The sequence below is a fragment of the Phascolarctos cinereus genome, unplaced genomic scaffold, assembly GCF_003287225.1.
Source record: "Phascolarctos cinereus isolate Bilbo 61053 unplaced genomic scaffold, phaCin_HiC Scaffold_1;HRSCAF=81, whole genome shotgun sequence".
Classification (NCBI taxonomy): domain Eukaryota; kingdom Metazoa; phylum Chordata; class Mammalia; order Diprotodontia; family Phascolarctidae; genus Phascolarctos; species Phascolarctos cinereus.
This window is the reverse complement of record NW_027555514.1, coordinates 15,561,934-15,571,691: the sequence shown is the minus strand read 5'-3', so window position 1 is coordinate 15,571,691 and position 9,758 is coordinate 15,561,934.

The window sequence follows — 9,758 nt, the reverse complement described above, 5'->3', positions numbered from 1 at the left end:
TCTGTCATCCCAAACTGAGAGAAAAAGGTAACTTGGAGAGATGGTTGGCAGATGAGAAATGCCTTGTGCCTGGTGCTGCTCTCCTTTGCTGAGATAGCCCTAGCTCCCTTAATCTCTCCGTCTTTGAGAGGGAGTAACGCCCACTTCTCTCAGGATGCTCTGAAGTGCACCAAGCCCCTGAAACTAGAATAAGGGTAGGGGAGGTCTCTCCTACTTTTGCTGTTATTTAGTCATTTCAGTTGTGACCCTTTGGGGGGGATTTCTTGGCAAAGACACTGGAGTGGTTTGCCATTTCCTTCTCCAGCTCATTTTACAGATAAGGAAACTGAGGCAAACAGGGTAAAATGACTTGCCCAGGGTCACACAGCTAGTGAGTGTCTGAGGACAGATTTGAACTTGGGTCTTTCTGACTCCAGGCCACTGCACCACCAGCTGCCCCTCTCCTACTTTCAGGAGAAGTGGATATTCCATTCGCCAGAGCAGATCACAACTCCTCCGTGCTCGCTCACCGTGTGTGATTCTTGGCCACATCCTCTGATCAATCCTCCCCAGAGGCTGGAGACCCTCTTCTTGCAAAGGCAATTTTCCATACATAGAGGTTCAGCGCTTGGCACAGAGCTGATTTGCTGATCATCAAAAAGTGTCACCTTGGTGGAGTGGGCTCGTTCCTCTGACAAGATGTTTCCTGTACACAAGGGAAGGTTTCTGTGTGGCGATGCTCACACTCACATGGCATGGCCACTCCTGATGTCTTCTTCTGAGGCCTCACCTAGGTGTGGGAGGCCCTCAGGTTCCCAAAGCTCAGGCCACTGGGCCCTGAGGTCTGGTAGAGCCTGGTAAGCAAGAAAGATTTCCAGATCTGACTTGTCCCAGCCCATGTCTGTGGTCCAACTTCCCAGAGAGGCGAGCTCAAGGAAGATGAATTTTTCCATCACAACTGCTGTAGACCATTTCCTCCTAAATCATGGAAGCATTGCGATCTGCCTTGGCCTAGGGCTTGCTCACACCGAGGAAATCATAGCTCTCGGAAGCCTGATGCCTAAAGTTCGACAAAGTGATTTGCTCACAAAAACCCTGAGGATACAAGGAGTGAAAAGTTCTTATCCCCATTTAAAGATGAGGAAATAGTTTCTGAGAGTACCTTGGTCAAGGTCACAGAGCTGACAACCAGCAAGGAAAGAGAGGAAGCCCCAGAAATCTGCTATGCCCGAGACAGCCCTCCTGCCTGCTCCTTACCAGCCCCTTCCACCGCTGAGCCAGGCAGCAGGCCATAACCCTATCCCGCCAGTTCTCTCTCACCCAATCAAGCACTGATCAATCATCGATTCAGCAGCTATTGTACACCATTCTTATGTTCCCTCAGGGGAGACAGCATGGACACAAATAAGCCTATCCAGTCAATCAAATAGCAAGCATTTATTAAGCACTTACTATGTGCCGGTGCTGAGAGTACAACGATAAATCCAAAGTAGTTCTGCCCTCAAGGAATTTACATTCTCTTGGGAAGACAAGATGTACACCAACCTCTCTTTTATGTGTGCGTGTGTGTGCGTGTGTGCGTGTGTGCGCGCGCGCACGAGAAATAACAAGGCACTTTGGGGGAGCAGACACTACCAGCCGGAGGAATCAGGAGAGCCCCATGCAGTAGTCGGCCACAGCCCGGAGCTGAGCTTCAAAGGGGAACTTTGTTACCAAAGAGTTTCTCACTTGCAAAGTCACAAAAAATGCCTCCTCCAACCTCGAGTCACATTTGCTTCAAACTCTGCCCTGCTGCGCTGAGGACGGGTTTAGGTTAAGTCTTAGTATCTACCACTTGGGACCAGAGCTGAAAATTCCCTCAGGCGCTCCCCATTCTACAAGATGTCAATCCGAGGTCTTCAGGTCCCTCCCTATCAAAGGCTGGGCTTGATGGACATTTATGCCGATGACGTTCACGTTCTTTGATGGTCCCGACTCAAGTGGTCTCCTGAACTTCCTCTAAACAACTTGTATTTGCAGTCCAACTGTGTGACCGTGGAAATCCATCACTGCCCAATATGGCATCAGTTTTACCTTGGAGAGGGCAGAAGGACAATCCACATGGCCAGAGGATGACTCAGTATCTTACTTAATACTCACACTCCATTCCTCAAAGGGGAAGCAATTCATAAATCTCATAGTAATATATGTGTGGGAACTTATTTGGCTGTTGGCTTTTTGTGTTTTTTGTTTTTATGAGCAGGCCTGTGATTTCATAGGGAATCCCTTGTGAGGAAACTAGTTCCACCAATGCAGATCAGCACCCACTTTGCAACGTGCAATTGTAGAGAGTTTTCTGGGGGCACTTCAGGGATCAGCGACTTAGCCAAGGATGTGTTAGAAGACAGACATGAGCCTAGGTCTCCCCAGTTCCAAGCCCAGCCTACTCAAGGTGGGGGAAGGAAGGATTTATTAAGAGTCTACTATGTGCCAGGCACTATGCTAAATGCTTTATTATCTCCTTTGATCCTCACAACAAACCCTAGGAGGTAGGTGCTTCTGTCAGTCCCATTTTACAGCTGAGGACACTGAGGCAGATAGAGGTTAAGTGATTCTCAGAATGTGCATTATCTTTCATCATGATCAACAGTGTTAGTTTGTGGATGTCAGATTACAGAGACAGAGTTCCTGGCAGGAGCTGAGCAGAAACCTGGGTTTCCTGGGAATGGTTTCACCAATCTGAAAATTACACGTACTCTCAGGTTCTCCTCTTCCTTCTGCTCCTCCAGCTTCCTGGGGGTCCTTGCTTCACGACTATCAATTTTAATGTTCATCAGCAACTCTTAAAAGCTAGGAAGGGGACCCTGTGATTAATCATTAGAACTGAGTTTTTTTATTGTCTATAATTTGGATTTTCCTCCCTTGGAATGCCCCACCTTCCCGAATCATAGAACTGTCTGCGTTAGAACCTCAGGCACCTGGTTGCATTTTTACCATCCCATTGGGCAGGTGGGCTTCAACACCCCAGTCTTGTTCAGGTTAATTGAACAAGTAGGGACTGGGTGCCCACCCACTCACTCCATGCCTGGCTTTAGCTTAGATGTGTGCAATGGCTCCCAAAGAAGGATAAACTGCATTTCCTGCCTTTTATACTCTAATTGGGGAAATCAATCTTACATAATAATAGCTGGAATGTGTATAATGCTCTCAGGTTTGCAAAGCCTTTTAAACTTTGTATATTATGTCATTACTATCCCCATTTTACAGACAAGGAAGTGAAAGCCCAAGTGACCTTGCCAGGGTATGTGAGGCAGGATTTTAAGTTAAGTGGTCCAGATTCTAGGTTCAGCACTCTCTCCACTGTATCACCAGCTGCCTTATAACTGGATGCATTTGGTTCTGAGCAAACTTAAGAAATAATTGATTTCTTAATCCATTGTGCTGAGCACAGTGCCTGATGCATAGTAGGCACTTTATAAATGTTTTGTATTGAATAGAAGAACTAACTTTTATCACGGTACAGAGATTGAATACTTTGGGTGCAAGGTGTAGGACTTTGAGTCAGGAAGATTGGAGCATCGATTCAAATCATAGCCATGTGACCCCTGAGCAAATCTTTGGCTTCCCAGAGCCTTAGGCTCCTCATCAATAAAATGGAGTTAACAACGCCTACTTTATAGGGCTATTGGGGGTTGGGATCAAATGTGATATTGGAGGCAAAGTGTTTGGAACACTTTAGACCAACAGAGAGCTCTCTGTTATGATTGGGCAAATAGGAAGTCTGTGACCTCATCAGCTCCCTAAGGTTAAATGATCGTCTCTACACAGACAACTCTCAGACCCCGAGATCCAGCCACAGACTCTCCCTTAAACTGATGCTGCACCCCCCGCAGCCTATTGGATGTCCCAAAGACAGCTCAAGCTCAGCACATGCAGAGCAGAACTCCTCTGTCCTCCCAGATACACTCTTTTTTTTTTTTTTTTTTGCCGAGGGCACCGTATAATCTCAGCATTATCTCGAACTCCTAACTCCTCCCTTTCCTATATCCAATCAGTTTCCAGGTTGTGCTGTCTCTGCCTCCACATCTTTCAGATCTGGCCCCCCCTCTCCACACACACAGCCACTGTGTGAGTTCTGGTTTTCATCATCTCTCACCCAGACTAGAGTACTGCAACAGCCTCCTAATTGGTCTCCTTGCCTTTGATCCCCACCCCCATTCCAGTCAATCCTATTGTCAGTCAATAAACATGATAGCAGGCCAGACACCGTGCTAAGCCCTGGCAAAAGCGGCAAAAGACAGTTCCTACCTTCAAAGAGCTCACAGTCTAACTGGGGGAGACAGCAGGCAAACAGCTATGTACAAATAAGCTACAGACAGGTTAACTAGGGAATAATTAACAGAGAGAAGAGCAACCTGCCACCTGGGAGCTTTTCCTGAAGTGCAGATCTGGCCACATCATTCCCTTAGAGATAAACTCCAGCAACTCCCTTTTGCCTCTGGGGCAGAGGAGACAAGCCCCCTTTTATACCTGGACTCCTGTGGCAGTCTGATGGAGCCTAGGGACTCCTCAGAATTATGTTTTTACATGCAGAAAATAAAAATATCTAAAATTTTAAAGGAAACCAATTATATTGAAATAGTTAACAATTTTTTTTAAAGGAACTACAAGTCAAGTTGAGCAACCTTAGTTTAGAAGCCCTGCTCTAGGATAAAACATAAACTGCTGTTTGTCTTTTAAAGCCCTCCTCGACCTGGTCCCAAACACTCTTTCTGGCCTTACTGGGCATTTCTCTCCCTCACGCACTCTACGATCCAGCCAAATCGGTCTTTTCTCCATTCCTCACATCGGTACTTTCTCCCCTATTTCAATGCCTTGGAGCTGACTGTGCCTCACCTTTGCCATATAGGTTCCCTCTCTTCCCTTGGATTCAGCTCAAGCATTATCTTTCATATGAAGCCTTTCCTGAGCTGCCCCAACCCCTGCCCCCCAGTGCCTTCTCTCCTATCTTGTATTTCTCTATGTATTCTGTACATGTCTTCTCATCTCCCCCATTGGAATGTAAGCTCTTGAGAATGGAGATTGCTTCATTCTTTACATTTGTATCCAACACAGCACGGGACATATAGAAGGCTCTTAATAAATGCTTGTGGTTACGTGGATGGATTGAGTCAAAGCAGAAGTTTTCCTTTCTATCGTTAGAACTTGGACACATTCCCTCTTTCCCCATGAGGGATCTTCTTCTTGGATTCAGCCAGTTGTTCCCAAATAGAACCTATCCCCTACTTAGGAAGGTGGGATACAGGGTCCTATGGAATAGACAACAAGTGATGAGAGGGAATGTGAAAGGGAAGATCAGACAATTCCAGTCAGGGCTCTTCTGGGATATAAAATTAGAAAATGTAGAAAGTGTAGGGGGAAAATATAGATGGTGGTCCAATTCTACTGCTAGGCATTTACCCTAAAGAAGTCAGCGACCAGAAGAAAGGTCCCACATACACCAAAATATTTAGAGAAGCACTTTTTATAGCAAGAAAGGATTAGAAACAAAGTAGATGCCTGTTGGGGAGCGGGGGGTGGTAATGGCTAAACAAATGGTGGTTCATAAATGTAATGGAATATTGTTGTTCAGTCATTCAGTTATGTTTGACTCTTTGTGACCTCGTGGACCACAGCATACCAGGCCCTACTATCCTCCACCCTTTCTCAAAGTCTGTCCAAGCCCATGTTCAGTGCTTCCATGACACTCTCTGTCCATCTCATCCTCTGCTGTCCCCTTTTCCTTTTACCTTCAATCTTTCCCAACCTCAGGGTCTTTTCCAATAAGTCCTTCCTTCTTATTATGTAGCCAAAGTATTAAAACTTCAGCTTCAGTATTTGACCCTCCAGTGGACAATTTGAATTAATTTCTTTAAGCATTGATTGATTTGATCTCCTTGCTGTCCAAGGGACTCTCAAAAGTCTTCTGCAGCACCACAATTTCAAAGCATCAAATCTGCTGTGCTCAGCTTTCCTTATAGTCCAACTCTCACAGCTATGCATTGCTACTGGAAAAACCATAGCTTTGACTATACAGCCCTTTGTTGGCAAGATGATGCCTCTGCTTTTTAGTATGCTGTCCAGATTTGCCATTCCTTCCAGGGAACAAGCAACTTTTAATTTTGTGGCTACAGTCACTGTCTGCATTGATCTTTGAGCCCGAGAATATAAAATCTGATACTGCTTCCATGTCTTCTCCTATTTGCTGGAAATGATGGGACCAGATGCCAAGATCTTAGTTTTTTTATGCTAAATTTCAAGCCAGCTTTTACACTCTCCTCTTTCACCCTCATCAAGAAGCTTCTTAATTCCTCTTCACTTTCTGCCATTGGAGTGATATCATCTGCAGATCTGAGATTGTTGATATTTCTCCCAGCAACCTTAATTCCAGCTTTTGGTTCAACCAGCCTGGCATTTTACATGACGTACTCTGCATAGAAGTTAAATAAATAAGGTGACAGTGTACACCCTTGTCATACTCTTTTCCCAACCTTAAAAAACAGTCAGCTGTTCCACTTTGGGCTCTAACTGTTGCTTCTTGGCCTGCATACAGGCTTCTCAGGAGACAAGTAAGATGATCTAGTCCTGCTGTCTCTTTGAGGACTTGACACATTTTGTTGTGATCCACATAGCCAAAGGCTTTAGTGTAGTCAATGAAGCAAAAGTAATTTTTTTCCCCTGGAACTCCCTTGCTCTCTCCATAATCTGGGGAATGTTGGCAATTTGGTCTCTAGTTCCTTTGCCTCTTGGAAAACCAGCCTGCTCTTCCGGTAATTCTCCATTCACTTATTGCTGAAGCCTACCTTGCAGAATCTTAAGCTCAACCTTGCTGGAATATGAAATGAGTGCAATTGTTTGCTAATGTGAACATTCCTTGGCATTGTCCTCCTTTAGGATTGGGACATAAACTGATCTTTTCCGATCCAGTGGCCACTGGTGGTTTTTTTACATTTGCTGGTGAACTGAGTGCAGCACTTTAACAGCCTCATCTTTTAGGCTTTTAAATAGCACAGCTGGAATTCTATCACTTTCACTAGCTTTATTGTTAGCAATACTTTCTAAGGCCCACTTGACTTCATTCTCCAGATTTATGGATCAGTAACTACACCATTAAGGTTATCAGTGATTTTAAAATCCTTCTTGTACAGTCCTTTTATATATTCTTGCCACCTCTTCTTAATCTCTTCTGCTTCTGTTAAGTCCCTACGATTTTTGTCTTTTATCTTGCCCATTTTTGCCAGAAACTTTCCTTTGATATCTCTAATCTTGAGATTTCTTGCCTTTCTCATTCTATTGTTTTCTTCTATTTCTTTGCATTGCTCATTTCAGAAAACCTCCTTATCTCTCCTTGCTATTGTATTACTGTGCTATAAGAAATGATAAACATGTCAGACACAGAGGAGCATGGAAAGACTTCACAAAACTATAACTCTAAGCTGGAAGGGACTGTAGGGGCCATCGAGTCCAACACTCTTGTTCTGAAGCTGGGGTCCCAGAAGTTTAATGACCAGCCCATGGTCACCCAGCTAGTAAAACCTGAGGGAGGATTCAAATTCAAGTCTTCCTGATTCCAAGTTCAGCATTCTATTTACTATATCAAGCTTCCCCATGAAGTAGGTACAAAGTGAAGCAAGCCAAAACAGGAAAACAACACACACAATTATATAATGGAAATGGGAAAACAATAGCGGAACAATCAAACAGAATGCTGTGAAATGATACTGACCAAGCTTGGCCCCAGACAAGACGTGGGAGAAGACACTTCCCACCCCACCCCCAACCTTTCTTTGTGGAAGCCAAGCCTGCAAAGAATGTCACAAATTTTTTTTTTTGCTAGGCAAGGGGGTTAAGTGACTTGCCCAGGGTCGCACAGCTAGTAAGTGTCAAGTGTCTGAGACTGGATTTGAACTCAGGTCTTCCTGACTCCAGAGCCGGTGCTCTATCCACTGTGCCACCTAGCTGCCCCCGAGAATGTCACAATTTTTCCAATGTGTTGGTTAGTTTTGTTGTTTTTTTTTCCTCTTGAAAAAAATGATATAAGGCTCTTTGGGAGGGGAAGCAGAGAAGTACAGGTAATGCAATGGCAAAAAAAAAATTAAAAACAAACAAAAGAAAAAAAGGTCCAAATAAGCTTGTAGCTTATTATTAGACACATGCCATAGGAAGTCATTCAATTATATAGTCACTCTTTCTTGGGAATGGTGAAGTGATCTGTAGACACTATCCTCTTTGCAGGTGGGGGTGGGGATAATCCTCCCATGTAGGTAAATGACCTTTAATCAGTCATGTCCTCTGCTGCCCTGACCAGCTACCTTGCCTGCCACGCCAATCCTCAGGCCCCGGTAGGCCTGGCCATCTGTGTTCTTTGCCCAGAGGAGGACCCCACTGATTAAGGCCCATAATCCTAGCTATTTAACCTCATCTGAGCTCTGCCGGCTGTTTAGCAGGTCTTTGATTCATCTCTTAGCACACTCCCCACAGCTGCTGGTCTGTATCCTTTTCACCCTCTCCACTCTTGTCAAACTCTGGCCTGAGTTCCTCAAAGAAAGATGACCTTGCCTCCCTTTCCCTTCCCAGAGAAGATCCAGGACATGGAAACACCGCCCCCCGCCCCAGCTCTTCTCCACGTTTCAATGCTTCTCTGTTTGCCTTAATTAGTTTTTCATCCTAACCTTCCCTATCAGAGGAAGAGTCAGCAATCCTCCTGGCCAAGGCTAGTCTGCCCAACAGTGCCTTTTAATATGATTTCCCCTCTAAGACCTTGTTCCTTCATCTCTCTCTCTCTCTCTCTCTCTCTCTCTCTCTCTCTCTCTCTCTCTCTCTCTCTCTCTCTCTCGCTTGCTCTCGCTCTCGCTCTCACTCTCTCTCTTCCTCCCTTCTCTCCTCCATCCCCTCCTCTCTCTCTCCCTCTCCCTTCCTCCCTTCCTCTGTGTGTCTCTCTGTCTCCTCTTTTGTCTCTCTTTCCCTCCCTTTCCCCATCTCTCCCCTCCCTCCCCTTCTACTACCTCCATTCCCTCCCTGTATAGGAGGCTTGCTCCATTCTGACCTATCCCAACAAAGGACAAACCGCTCCGGACCTTGATACACCTTTGTTTTTGCTCCCAGCCCATTTTTAGAATTCTGTTCACTCCCAAACTTCAGGAGGAATATTTTTCACTTTCTGGCTCTGTTGCCTTACCACCCACTCACTCCTCAAACCCTTGCAATCTGGCCTTCACAGACACCATTCTACCACATACTCTTCTCTTAAAGGTCACCCAGTAAACTCTTAATTCCCCAAATCCTAGGATTTCTCAGTCCTCATCTCCCTTGGCTTCTTTCTACCATTAACCACCCTCTCCCTTCTGGACTTCCCTTTTCTCCTTTGAATTCCACATGTTCCCCCTCCTGTTTTTCCTCTAGCCTTTCTGGCAGTGGTCTCTTTCCGTGTCTTTTCTTACTGAGGATAGATATGCCTTAAGGTTCTGACCTCTCTCCTTTCCTCTTCCCTCCCCTCCCTGCTTCTTGTCTCTCTTTTGTCTCTCTGTCTCTGTTTCTCCCTCTCCCATTCTCTCTCCTCCTTAAGATTATAGTATTTACATCCATACATGCCAGATATTGTGCTATGGGAGGTTAGGTGAGTTACCCAAAGTCATAGGAGTGAGTAGCAGAGTCAGGATTCAAACTTAGATCCCTTGTTTGAGCATCTAGAACTCTTTTCTACTCCATTTCCCACAGAAACAAGGCAACTAAATGTTAAATTGGATCTGGAGTCAGGAAGA